The sequence below is a fragment of the Vanacampus margaritifer genome, chromosome 16 (assembly GCF_051991255.1).
Source record: "Vanacampus margaritifer isolate UIUO_Vmar chromosome 16, RoL_Vmar_1.0, whole genome shotgun sequence".
NCBI classification, from domain to species: domain Eukaryota; kingdom Metazoa; phylum Chordata; class Actinopteri; order Syngnathiformes; family Syngnathidae; genus Vanacampus; species Vanacampus margaritifer.
The window spans coordinates 21,118,434-21,132,233 of record NC_135447.1 but is presented as its reverse complement, the minus strand read 5'-3'; positions in this window follow the sequence as shown (position 1 = coordinate 21,132,233).

Sequence of the window (13,800 nt, the reverse complement as noted above, 5' to 3'; positions counted from 1 at the left end):
GCATTTAAAGCAATAAAAAGTTCATTTTGGCTCTCACACCTAAACTAAACGTTGTAGACTCAAAATTTTTGCTGTATTTAGTGTATTTTAGCATCCTGAAGATGATTCCAGCATTAATTTCATTGTGCTTATGCTCATTTTTAAGATTTTGACATTTTCACCTTAAGTGTACAATCAGGGGCTGAAAACGCGTTTAAAGCAATAAAAAGTTCATTTTGGCTCTCACACCTAAACTAAACGTTGTAGACTCAAAATTTTTGCTGTATTTAGTGTATTCTAGCATCCTGAAGATGATTCCAGCATTAATTTCATCGTGCTTATGCTCATTTTGAAGATTTTGACATTTTAACCTAAAGTGCACAATCAGGCTGAAAACGCATTTAAAGCAATAAAAAGTTCATTTTGGCTCACACACCTAAAATAAACGTTGTAGACTCAAAATTTTTGCTGTATTCAGTGTATTCTAGCATCCTGAAGATGATTCCAGCATTAATTTCATTGTGCTTATGCTCATTTTGAAGATTTTGACATTTTCACCTTAAGTGTACAATCAGGGGCTGAAAACGCGTTTAAAGCAATAAAAAGTTCATTTTGGCTCTCACACCTAAACTAAACGTTGTAGACTCAAAATTTTTGCTGTATTTAGTGTATTCTAGCATCCTGAAGATGATTCCAGCATTAATTTCATTGTGCTTATGCTCATTTTTAAGATTTTGACATTTTCACCTAAAGTGCACAATCAGGCTGAAAACGCATTTAAAGCAATAAAAAGTTCATTTTGGCTCTCACACCTAAACTAAACGTTGTAGACTCAAAATTTTTGCTGTATTTAGTGTATTCTAGCATCCTGAAGATGATTCCAGCATTAATTTCATTGTGCTTATGCTCATTTTGAAGATTTTGACATTTTCACCTTAAGTGTACAATCAGGGGCTGAAAACGCGTTTAAAGCAATAAAAAGTTCATTTTGGCTCTCACACCTAAACTAAACGTTGTAGACTCAAAATTTTTGCTGTATTTAGTGTATTCTAGCATCCTGAAGATGATTCCAGCATTAATTTCATCGTGCTTATGCTCATTTTGAAGATTTTGACATTTTAACCTAAAGTGCACAATCAGGCTGAAAACGCATTTAAAGCAATAAAAAGTTCATTTTGGCTCACACACCTAAAATAAACGTTGTAGACTCAAAATTTTTGCTGTATTCAGTGTATTCTAGCATCCTGAAGATGATTCCAGCATTAATTTCATTGTGCTTATGCTCATTTTTAAGATTTTGACATTTTCACCTAAAGTGCAGAATCAGGCTGAAAACGCATTTAAAGCAATAAAAAGTTCATTTTGGCTCTCACACCTAAACTAAACGTTGTAGACTCAAAATTTTTGCTGTATTTAGTGTATTGTATCATCCTGACGATGATTCCAGCATTAATTTCATTGTGCTTATGCTCATTTTTAAGATTTTGACATTTTCACCTAAAGTGCACAATCAGGCTGAAAACGCATTTAAAGCAATAAAAAGTTCATTTTGGCTCTCACACCTAAACTAAACGTTGTAGACTCAAAATTTTTGCTGTATTTAGTGTATTCTAGCATCCTGAAGATGATTCCAGCATTAATTTCATTGTGCTTATGCTCATTTTGAAGATTTTGACATTTTCACCTTAAGTGTACAATCAGGGGCTGAAAACGCGTTTAAAGCAATAAAAAGTTCATTTTGGCTCTCACACCTAAACTAAACGTTGTAGACTCAAAATTTTTGCTGTATTTAGTGTATTCTAGCATCCTGAAGATGATTCCAGCATTAATTTCATTGTGCTTATGCTCATTTTTAAGATTTTGACATTTTCACCTAAAGTGTACAATCAGGCTGAAAACGCATTTAAAGCAATAAAAAGTTCATTTTGGCTCTCACACCTAAACTAAACGTTGTAGACTCAAAATTTTTGCTGTATTTAGTGTATTCTAGCATCCTGAAGATGATTCCAGCATTAATTTCATTGTGCTTATGCTCATTTTGAAGATTTTGACATTTTCACCTTAAGTGTACAATCAGGGGCTGAAAACGCGTTTAAAGCAATAAAAAGTTCATTTTGGCTCACACACCTAAAATAAACGTTGTAGACTCAAAATTTTTGCTGTATTCAGTGCATTCTAGCATCCTGAAGATGATTCCAAAATTAATTTCATTGTGCTTATGCTAATTTTGAAGATTTTGACATTTTCACCTAAAGTGTACAATCAGGGGCTGAAAACGCGTTTAAAGCAATAAAAAGTTCATTTTGGCTCTCACACCTAAACTAAACGTTGTAGACTCAAAATTTTTGCTGTATTTAGTGTATTCTAGCATCCTGAAGATGATTCCAGCATTAATTTCATTGTGCTTATGCTCATTTTGAAGATTTTGACATTTTCACCTAAAGTGTACAATCAGGGGCTGAAAACGCATTTAAAGCAATAAAAAGTTAATTTTGGCTCTCACACCTAAACTAAACGTTGTAGACTCAAAATTTTTGCTGTATTTAGTGTATTCTAGCATCCTGAAGATGATTCCAGCATTAATTTCATTGTGCTTATGCTCATTTTGAAGATTTTGACATTTTCACCTTAAGTGTACAATCAGGGGCTGAAAACGCATTTAAAGCAATAAAAAGTTCATTTTGGCTCACACACCTAAAATAAACGTTGTAGACTCAAAATTTTTGCTGTATTCAGTGCATTCTAGCATCCTGAAGATGATTCCAGCATTAATTTCATTGTGCTTATGCTCATTTTTAAGATTTTGACATTTTCACCTAAAGTGCAGAATCAGGCTGAAAACGCATTTAAAGCAATAAAAAGTTCATTTTGGCTCTCACACCTAAACTAAACGTTGTAGACTCAAAATTTTTGCTGTATTTAGTGTATTGTATCATCCTGACGATGATTCCAGCATTAATTTCATTGTGCTTATGCTCATTTTTAAGATTTTGACATTTTCACCTAAAGTGCACAATCAGGCTGAAAACGCATTTAAAGCAATAAAAAGTTCATTTTGGCTCTCACACCTAAACTAAACGTTGTAGACTCAAAATTTTTGCTGTATTTAGTGTATTCTAGCATCCTGAAGATGATTCCAGCATTAATTTCATTGTGCTTATGCTCATTTTGAAGATTTTGACATTTTCACCTTAAGTGTACAATCAGGGGCTGAAAACGCGTTTAAAGCAATAAAAAGTTCATTTTGGCTCTCACACCTAAACTAAACGTTGTAGACTCAAAATTTTTGCTGTATTTAGTGTATTCTAGCATCCTGAAGATGATTCCAGCATTAATTTCATTGTGCTTATGCTCATTTTTAAGATTTTGACATTTTCACCTAATGTGCACAATCAGGCTGAAAACGCATTTAAAGCAATAAAAAGTTCATTTTGGCTCTCACACCTAAACTAAACGTTGTAGACTCAAAATTTTTGCTGTATTCAGTGTATTCTAGTATCCTGAAGATGATTCCAGCATTAATTTCATTGTGCTTATGCTCATTTTTAAGATTTTGACATTTTCACCTAAAGTGCACTATCAGGGGCTGAAAACGCGTTTAAAGCAATAAAAAGTTCATTTTGGCTCTCACACCTAAACTAAACGTTGTAGACTCAAAATTTTTGCTGTATTTAGTGTATTCTAGCATCCTGAAGATGATTCCAGCATTAATTTCATTGTGCTTATGCTCATTTTGAAGATTTTGACATTTTCACCTAAAGTGTACAATCAGGGGCTGAAAACGCATTTAAAGCAATAAAAAGTTAATTTTGGCTCTCACACCTAAACTAAACGTTGTAGACTCAAAATTTTTGCTGTATTTAGTGTATTCTAGCATCCTGAAGATGATTCCAGCATTAATTTCATTGTGCTTATGCTCATTTTGAAGATTTTGACATTTTCACCTTAAGTGTACAATCAGGGGCTGAAAACGCATTTAAAGCAATAAAAAGTTCATTTTGGCTCACACACCTAAAATAAACGTTGTAGACTCAAAATTTTTGCTGTATTCAGTGCATTCTAGCATCCTGAAGATGATTCCAGCATTAATTTCATTGTGCTTATGCTAATTTTGAAGATTTTGACATTTTCACCTAAAGTGTACAATCAGGGGCTGAAAACGCGTTTAAAGCAATAAAAAGTTCATTTTGGCTCTCACACCTAAACTAAACGTTGTAGACTCAAAATTTTTGCTGTATTTAGTGTATTCTAGCATCCTGAAGATGATTCCAGCATTAATTTCATTGTGCTTATGCTCATTTTTAAGATTTTGACATTTTCACCTAAAGTGCACAATCAGGCTGAAAACGCATTTAAAGCAATAAAAAGTTCATTTTGGCTCTCACACCTAAACTAAACGTTGTAGACTCAAAATTTTTGCTGTATTTAGTGTATTCTAGCATCCTGAAGATGATTCCAGCATTAATTTCATTGTGCTTATGCTCATTTTGAAGATTTTGACATTTTCACCTTAAGTGTACAGTCAGGGGCTGAAAACGCGTTTAAAGCAATAAAAAGTTCATTTTGGCTCTCACACCTAAACTAAACGTTGTAGACTCAAAATTTTTGCTGTATTTAGTGTATTCTAGCATCCTGAAGATGATTCCAGCATTAATTTCATTGTGCTTATGCTCATTTTTAAGATTTTGACATTTTCACCTTAAGTGCACAATCAGGCTGAAAACGCATTTAAAGCAATAAAAAGTTCATTTTGGCTCTCACACCTAAACTAAACGTTGTAGACTCAACATTTTTGCTGTATTTAGTGTATTTTATTATCCTGAAGATGATTCCAGCATTAATTTCATTGTGCTTATGCTCATTTTGAAGATTTTGACATTTTCACCTTAAGTGTACAATCAGGGGCTGAAAACGCGTTTAAAGCAATAAAAAGTTCATTTTGGCTCTCACACCTAAACTAAACGTTGTAGACTCAAAATTTTTGCTGTATTTAGTGTATTCTAGCATCCTGAAGATGATTCCAGCATTAATTTCATTGTGCTTATGCTCATTTTGAAGATTTTGACATTTTCACCTTAAGTGTACAATCAGGGGCTGAAAACGCGTTTAAAGCAATAAAAAGTTCATTTTGGCTCTCACACCTAAACTAAACGTTGTAGACTCAAAATTTTTGCTGTATTTAGTGTATTCTAGCATCCTGAAGATGATTCCAGCATTAATTTCATTGTGCTTATGCTCATTTTTAAGATTTTGACATTTTCACCTTAAGTGCACAATCAGGCTGAAAATGCATTTAAAGCAATAAAAAGTTCATTTTGGCTCTCACACCTAAACTAAACGTTGTAGACTCAAAATTTTTGCTGTATTTAGTGTATTTTAGCATCCTGAAGATGATTCCAGCATTAATTTCATTGTGCTTATGCTCATTTTTAAGATTTTGACATTTTCACCTTAAGTGTACAATCAGGGGCTGAAAACGCGTTTAAAGCAATAAAAAGTTCATTTTGGCTCTCACACCTAAACTAAACGTTGTAGACTCAAAATTTTTGCTGTATTTAGTGTATTCTAGCATCCTGAAGATGATTCCAGCATTAATTTCATCGTGCTTATGCTCATTTTTAAGATTTTGACATTTTCACCTAAAGTGCACTATCAGGGGCTGAAAACGCGTTTAAAGCAATAAAAAGTTCATTTTGGCTCTCACACCTAAACTAAACGTTGTAGACTCAAAATTTTTGCTGTATTTAGTGTATTCTAGCATCCTGAAGATGATTCCAGCATTAATTTCATTGTGCTTATGCTCATTTTGAAGATTTTGACATTTTCACCTAAAGTGTACAATCAGGGGCTGAAAACGCATTTAAAGCAATAAAAAGTTAATTTTGGCTCTCACACCTAAACTAAACGTTGTAGACTCAAAATTTTTGCTGTATTTAGTGTATTCTAGCATCCTGAAGATGATTCCAGCATTAATTTCATTGTGCTTATGCTCATTTTGAAGATTTTGACATTTTCACCTTAAGTGTACAATCAGGGGCTGAAAACGCATTTAAAGCAATAAAAAGTTCATTTTGGCTCACACACCTAAAATAAACGTTGTAGACTCAAAATTTTTGCTGTATTCAGTGCATTCTAGCATCCTGAAGATGATTCCAGCATTAATTTCATTGTGCTTATGCTAATTTTGAAGATTTTGACATTTTCACCTAAAGTGTACAATCAGGGGCTGAAAACGCGTTTAAAGCAATAAAAAGTTCATTTTGGCTCTCACACCTAAACTAAACGTTGTAGACTCAAAATTTTTGCTGTATTTAGTGTATTCTAGCATCCTGAAGATGATTCCAGCATTAATTTCATTGTGCTTATGCTCATTTTTAAGATTTTGACATTTTCACCTAAAGTGCACAATCAGGCTGAAAACGCATTTAAAGCAATAAAAAGTTCATTTTGGCTCTCACACCTAAACTAAACGTTGTAGACTCAAAATTTTTGCTGTATTTAGTGTATTCTAGCATCCTGAAGATGATTCCAGCATTAATTTCATTGTGCTTATGCTCATTTTGAAGATTTTGACATTTTCACCTTAAGTGTACAGTCAGGGGCTGAAAACGCGTTTAAAGCAATAAAAAGTTCATTTTGGCTCTCACACCTAAACTAAACGTTGTAGACTCAAAATTTTTGCTGTATTTAGTGTATTCTAGCATCCTGAAGATGATTCCAGCATTAATTTCATTGTGCTTATGCTCATTTTTAAGATTTTGACATTTTCACCTAAAGTGCACAATCAGGCTGAAAACGCGTTTAAAGCAATAAAAAGTTCATTTTGGCTCTCACACCTAAACTAAACGTTGTAGACTCAAAATTTTTGCTGTATTTAGTGTATTCTAGCATCCTGAAGATGATTCCAGCATTAATTTCATCGTGCTTATGCTCATTTTGAAGATTTTGACATTTTAACCTAAAGTGCACAATCAGGCTGAAAACGCATTTAAAGCAATAAAAAGTTAATTTTGGCTCACACACCTAAAATAAACGTTGTAGACTCAAAATTTTTGCTGTATTCAGTGTATTCTAGCATCCTGAAGATGATTCCAGCATTAATTTCATTGTGCTTATGCTCATTTTTAAGATTTTGACATTTTCACCTAAAGTGCACTATCAGGGGCTGAAAACGCGTTTAAAGCAATAAAAAGTTCATTTTGGCTCTCACACCTAAACTAAACGTTGTAGACTCAAAATTTTTGCTGTATTTAGTGTATTCTAGCATCCTGAAGATGATTCCAGCATTAATTTCATTGTGCTTATGCTCATTTTGAAGATTTTGACATTTTCACCTAAAGTGTACAATCAGGGGCTGAAAACGCATTTAAAGCAATAAAAAGTTAATTTTGGCTCTCACACCTAAACTAAACGTTGTAGACTCAAAATTTTTGCTGTATTTAGTGTATTCTAGCATCCTGAAGATGATTCCAGCATTAATTTCATTGTGCTTATGCTCATTTTGAAGATTTTGACATTTTCACCTTAAGTGTACAATCAGGGGCTGAAAACGCATTTAAAGCAATAAAAAGTTCATTTTGGCTCACACACCTAAAATAAACGTTGTAGACTCAAAATTTTTGCTGTATTCAGTGCATTCTAGCATCCTGAAGATGATTCCAGCATTAATTTCATTGTGCTTATGCTAATTTTGAAGATTTTGACATTTTCACCTAAAGTGTACAATCAGGGGCTGAAAACGCGTTTAAAGCAATAAAAAGTTCATTTTGGCTCTCACACCTAAACTAAACGTTGTAGACTCAAAATTTTTGCTGTATTTAGTGTATTCTAGCATCCTGAAGATGATTCCAGCATTAATTTCATTGTGCTTATGCTCATTTTTAAGATTTTGACATTTTCACCTAAAGTGCACAATCAGGCTGAAAACGCATTTAAAGCAATAAAAAGTTCATTTTGGCTCTCACACCTAAACTAAACGTTGTAGACTCAAAATTTTTGCTGTATTTAGTGTATTCTAGCATCCTGAAGATGATTCCAGCATTAATTTCATTGTGCTTATGCTCATTTTGAAGATTTTGACATTTTCACCTTAAGTGTACAGTCAGGGGCTGAAAACGCGTTTAAAGCAATAAAAAGTTCATTTTGGCTCTCACACCTAAACTAAACGTTGTAGACTCAAAATTTTTGCTGTATTTAGTGTATTCTAGCATCCTGAAGATGATTCCAGCATTAATTTCATTGTGCTTATGCTCATTTTTAAGATTTTGACATTTTCACCTTAAGTGCACAATCAGGCTGAAAACGCATTTAAAGCAATAAAAAGTTCATTTTGGCTCTCACACCTAAACTAAACGTTGTAGACTCAACATTTTTGCTGTATTTAGTGTATTTTATTATCCTGAAGATGATTCCAGCATTAATTTCATTGTGCTTATGCTCATTTTGAAGATTTTGACATTTTCACCTTAAGTGTACAATCAGGGGCTGAAAACGCGTTTAAAGCAATAAAAAGTTCATTTTGGCTCTCACACCTAAACTAAACGTTGTAGACTCAAAATTTTTGCTGTATTTAGTGTATTCTAGCATCCTGAAGATGATTCCAGCATTAATTTCATTGTGCTTATGCTCATTTTGAAGATTTTGACATTTTCACCTTAAGTGTACAATCAGGGGCTGAAAACGCGTTTAAAGCAATAAAAAGTTCATTTTGGCTCTCACACCTAAACTAAACGTTGTAGACTCAAAATTTTTGCTGTATTTAGTGTATTCTAGCATCCTGAAGATGATTCCAGCATTAATTTCATTGTGCTTATGCTCATTTTTAAGATTTTGACATTTTCACCTTAAGTGCACAATCAGGCTGAAAATGCATTTAAAGCAATAAAAAGTTCATTTTGGCTCTCACACCTAAACTAAACGTTGTAGACTCAAAATTTTTGCTGTATTTAGTGTATTTTAGCATCCTGAAGATGATTCCAGCATTAATTTCATTGTGCTTATGCTCATTTTTAAGATTTTGACATTTTCACCTTAAGTGTACAATCAGGGGCTGAAAACGCGTTTAAAGCAATAAAAAGTTCATTTTGGCTCTCACACCTAAACTAAACGTTGTAGACTCAAAATTTTTGCTGTATTTAGTGTATTCTAGCATCCTGAAGATGATTCCAGCATTAATTTCATCGTGCTTATGCTCATTTTTAAGATTTTGACATTTTCACCTAAAGTGCACTATCAGGGGCTGAAAACGCGTTTAAAGCAATAAAAAGTTCATTTTGGCTCTCACACCTAAACTAAACGTTGTAGACTCAAAATTTTTGCTGTATTTAGTGTATTCTAGCATCCTGAAGATGATTCCAGCATTAATTTCATTGTGCTTATGCTCATTTTGAAGATTTTGACATTTTCACCTAAAGTGTACAATCAGGGGCTGAAAACGCATTTAAAGCAATAAAAAGTTAATTTTGGCTCTCACACCTAAACTAAACGTTGTAGACTCAAAATTTTTGCTGTATTTAGTGTATTCTAGCATCCTGAAGATGATTCCAGCATTAATTTCATTGTGCTTATGCTCATTTTGAAGATTTTGACATTTTCACCTTAAGTGTACAATCAGGGGCTGAAAACGCATTTAAAGCAATAAAAAGTTCATTTTGGCTCACACACCTAAAATAAACGTTGTAGACTCAAAATTTTTGCTGTATTCAGTGCATTCTAGCATCCTGAAGATGATTCCAGCATTAATTTCATTGTGCTTATGCTAATTTTGAAGATTTTGACATTTTCACCTAAAGTGTACAATCAGGGGCTGAAAACGCGTTTAAAGCAATAAAAAGTTCATTTTGGCTCTCACACCTAAACTAAACGTTGTAGACTCAAAATTTTTGCTGTATTTAGTGTATTCTAGCATCCTGAAGATGATTCCAGCATTAATTTCATTGTGCTTATGCTCATTTTTAAGATTTTGACATTTTCACCTAAAGTGCACAATCAGGCTGAAAACGCATTTAAAGCAATAAAAAGTTCATTTTGGCTCTCACACCTAAACTAAACGTTGTAGACTCAAAATTTTTGCTGTATTTAGTGTATTCTAGCATCCTGAAGATGATTCCAGCATTAATTTCATTGTGCTTATGCTCATTTTGAAGATTTTGACATTTTCACCTTAAGTGTACAGTCAGGGGCTGAAAACGCGTTTAAAGCAATAAAAAGTTCATTTTGGCTCTCACACCTAAACTAAACGTTGTAGACTCAAAATTTTTGCTGTATTTAGTGTATTCTAGCATCCTGAAGATGATTCCAGCATTAATTTCATTGTGCTTATGCTCATTTTTAAGATTTTGATATTTTCACCTTAAGTGCACAATCAGGCTGAAAACGCATTTAAAGCAATAAAAAGTTCATTTTGGCTCTCACACCTAAACTAAACGTTGTAGACTCAACATTTTTGCTGTATTTAGTGTATTTTATTATCCTGAAGATGATTCCAGCATTAATTTCATTGTGCTTATGCTCATTTTGAAGATTTTGACATTTTCACCTTAAGTGTACAATCAGGGGCTGAAAACGCGTTTAAAGCAATAAAAAGTTCATTTTGGCTCTCACACCTAAACTAAACGTTGTAGACTCAAAATTTTTGCTGTATTTAGTGTATTCTAGCATCCTGAAGATGATTCCAGCATTAATTTCATTGTGCTTATGCTCATTTTGAAGATTTTGACATTTTCACCTTAAGTGTACAATCAGGGGCTGAAAACGCGTTTAAAGCAATAAAAAGTTCATTTTGGCTCTCACACCTAAACTAAACGTTGTAGACTCAAAATTTTTGCTGTATTTAGTGTATTCTAGCATCCTGAAGATGATTCCAGCATTAATTTCATTGTGCTTATGCTCATTTTTAAGATTTTGACATTTTCACCTTAAGTGCACAATCAGGCTGAAAATGCATTTAAAGCAATAAAAAGTTCATTTTGGCTCTCACACCTAAACTAAACGTTGTAGACTCAAAATTTTTGCTGTATTTAGTGTATTTTAGCATCCTGAAGATGATTCCAGCATTAATTTCATTGTGCTTATGCTCATTTTTAAGATTTTGACATTTTCACCTTAAGTGTACAATCAGGGGCTGAAAACGCGTTTAAAGCAATAAAAAGTTCATTTTGGCTCTCACACCTAAACTAAACGTTGTAGACTCAAAATTTTTGCTGTATTTAGTGTATTCTAGCATCCTGAAGATGATTCCAGCATTAATTTCATCGTGCTTATGCTCATTTTGAAGATTTTGACATTTTAACCTAAAGTGCACAATCAGGCTGAAAACGCATTTAAAGCAATAAAAAGTTCATTTTGGCTCACACACCTAAAATAAACGTTGTAGACTCAAAATTTTTGCTGTATTCAGTGTATTCTAGCATCCTGAAGATGATTCCAGCATTAATTTCATTGTGCTTATGCTCATTTTGAAGATTTTGACATTTTCACCTTAAGTGTACAATCAGGGGCTGAAAACGCGTTTAAAGCAATAAAAAGTTCATTTTGGCTCTCACACCTAAACTAAACGTTGTAGACTCAAAATTTTTGCTGTATTTAGTGTATTCTAGCATCCTGAAGATGATTCCAGCATTAATTTCATTGTGCTTATGCTCATTTTTAAGATTTTGACATTTTCACCTAAAGTGCACAATCAGGCTGAAAACGCATTTAAAGCAATAAAAAGTTCATTTTGGCTCTCACACCTAAACTAAACGTTGTAGACTCAAAATTTTTGCTGTATTTAGTGTATTCTAGCATCCTGAAGATGATTCCAGCATTAATTTCATTGTGCTTATGCTCATTTTGAAGATTTTGACATTTTCACCTTAAGTGTACAATCAGGGGCTGAAAACGCATTTAAAGCAATAAAAAGTTCATTTTGGCTCACACACCTAAAATAAACGTTGTAGACTCAAAATTTTTGCTGTATTCAGTGCATTCTAGCATCCTGAAGATGATTCCAGCATTAATTTCATTGTGCTTATGCTAATTTTGAAGATTTTGACATTTTCACCTAAAGTGTACAATCAGGGGCTGAAAACGCGTTTAAAGCAATAAAAAGTTCATTTTGGCTCTCACACCTAAACTAAACGTTGTAGACTCAAAATTTTTGCTGTATTTAGTGTATTCTAGCATCCTGAAGATGATTCCAGCATTAATTTCATCGTGCTTATGCTCATTTTGAAGATTTTGACATTTTAACCTAAAGTGCACAATCAGGCTGAAAACGCATTTAAAGCAATAAAAAGTTCATTTTGGCTCACACACCTAAAATAAACGTTGTAGACTCAAAATTTTTGCTGTATTCAGTGTATTCTAGCATCCTGAAGATGATTCCAGCATTAATTTCATTGTGCTTATGCTCATTTTGAAGATTTTGACATTTTCACCTTAAGTGTACAATCAGGGGCTGAAAACGCGTTTAAAGCAATAAAAAGTTCATTTTGGCTCTCACACCTAAACTAAACGTTGTAGACTCAAAATTTTTGCTGTATTTAGTGTATTCTAGCATCCTGAAGATGATTCCAGCATTAATTTCATTGTGCTTATGCTCATTTTTAAGATTTTGACATTTTCACCTAAAGTGCACAATCAGGCTGAAAACGCATTTAAAGCAATAAAAAGTTCATTTTGGCTCTCACACCTAAACTAAACGTTGTAGACTCAAAATTTTTTGCTGTATTTAGTGTATTCTAGCATCCTGAAGATGATTCCAGCATTAATTTCATTGTGCTTATGCTCATTTTGAAGATTTTGACATTTTCACCTTAAGTGTACAATCAGGGGCTGAAAACGCGTTTAAAGCAATAAAAAGTTCATTTTGGCTCTCACACCTAAACTAAACGTTGTAGACTCAAAATTTTTGCTGTATTTAGTGTATTCTAGCATCCTGAAGATGATTCCAGCATTAATTTCATCGTGCTTATGCTCATTTTGAAGATTTTGACATTTTAACCTAAAGTGCACAATCAGGCTGAAAACGCATTTAAAGCAATAAAAAGTTCATTTTGGCTCACACACCTAAAATAAACGTTGTAGACTCAAAATTTTTGCTGTATTCAGTGTATTCTAGCATCCTGAAGATGATTCCAGCATTAATTTCATTGTGCTTATGCTCATTTTTAAGATTTTGACATTTTCACCTAAAGTGCAGAATCAGGCTGAAAACGCATTTAAAGCAATAAAAAGTTCATTTTGGCTCTCACACCTAAACTAAACGTTGTAGACTCAAAATTTTTGCTGTATTTAGTGTATTGTATCATCCTGAAGATGATTCCAGCATTAATTTCATTGTGCTTATGCTCATTTTTAAGATTTTGACATTTTCACCTAAAGTGCACAATCAGGCTGAAAACGCATTTAAAGCAATAAAAAGTTCATTTTGGCTCTCACACCTAAACTAAACGTTGTAGACTCAAAATTTTTGCTGTATTTAGTGTATTCTAGCATCCTGAAGATGATTCCAGCATTAATTTCATTGTGCTTATGCTCATTTTGAAGATTTTGACATTTTCACCTTAAGTGTACAATCAGGGGCTGAAAACGCGTTTAAAGCAATAAAAAGTTCATTTTGGCTCTCACACCTAAACTAAACGTTGTAGACTCAAAATTGTTGCTGTATTTAGTGTATTCTAGCATCCTGAAGATGATTCCAGCATTAATTTCATTGTGCTTATGCTCATTTTTAAGATTTTGACATTTTCACCTAATGTGCACAATCAGGCTGAAAACGCATTTAAAGCAATAAAAAGTTCATTTTGGCTCTCACACCTAAACTAAACGTTGTAGACT